Source organism: Cyphomyrmex costatus, unplaced genomic scaffold, assembly GCF_001594065.2.
Source record: "Cyphomyrmex costatus isolate MS0001 unplaced genomic scaffold, Ccosl1.0 scaffold181, whole genome shotgun sequence".
Classification (NCBI taxonomy): Eukaryota; Metazoa; Arthropoda; class Insecta; order Hymenoptera; family Formicidae; genus Cyphomyrmex; species Cyphomyrmex costatus.
In genome coordinates, this window is record NW_017275836.1 from 15,396 (window position 1) to 16,755 (window position 1,360).

Sequence of the window (1,360 nt, forward strand, 5' to 3'; positions counted from 1 at the left end):
TTAGTTTATTGTATTGTGTGCACCAGTTCAGAAGATTCTTTGATAAAAAACAGACCTATATAATCTTGTGCAATATTCATTCAAAATACATTTTTTCTCTATGTTAGCTAAAGAGACTAGATTAGGACCTTAAAAAGTATTATATGTATGTATGAAACTCTCTTCAATTGTCGAATAAGTATTTGTTAACACAATCGTAGACTCAGTTATCAATTATTTAACATAAACAATATTAAGTTAATATATGTATATCTCAATATGATATATTTTAAGGCCAAAACTTTAACCGTATTCATCGTTCTCGAGTCCCATTATCGTATACAAGCTTGCCAAAGATAACAGTAAGTCATACATGAACAATTAGCGATCCTTTGTGTTATAAACTAATCGTTATTATTCAACAATTTTGAAATTTATTAAAACATTTAATATATAGTACTACACAGGAATTATCGAGTCTTTTTCAATTAAAATTTTGAGACAATAAAGTAATAACGACTAGTATAAAATATAGAGACGATAATGCGCCCATGCGCACGTGCGCAATCTCTCTAGATGTTACATCTTGTAATTTTTAACTACATATATTAAACTCGATTGTCAGGGACGGACAGTGAGGTCATTAAACATAAATAAAAATGTAAAATAGCCTATTTGACACTATTGGCCCCTCCGAATAGTACGAGGTTAATTTTTTTCGACTATTCGCAGCGCGAATAGCAAGTCTTTGCAAAACAGAGACATACATATGTAGATACAACAACTTGAAAAAATACTATCCCATCGCTGCGAATAAAACGACTGTATTTAGAAAACACAACGGTTACGCAATTAAGTGAGTGAATTTAAAAATAATGTATAACTCTCTAATCATTATGATATGATATAATAGCAGCATTGTGAAAAAAATTATTAATGTATTTAAATGAAGAAAATCGCAAGAACAATTACAACTGATACTTTTATCATAGAGGGTCGCATGTTATCATACAAATATCAAAAGTATAAAAATTATTATGAATAAATAATTTCATTTACAGAAATCGAAAGAACATTTAGTTCGGAAGAAGACAGCAAATTTAAATGTATATTTATATTGTATCATATAAATATTCATAACATGGATTTCTTTTGATAAATTTTATAAATATTCATAATATAGATTTCTTTTGATAAATTTCCGAAAAATCGTTAGAATGATTTCATGTTTTATACGTTTAAAATACATGTTAAAATGTATTAACTGACCATAACGCGTTTACTCGTGCGTTTTCCAAGTACAGCCGTACGATGATTACGAGTGTAATACTTTTTATGATTCCATAATTGTTTATATCTCAATACGTATAAACACTTATGC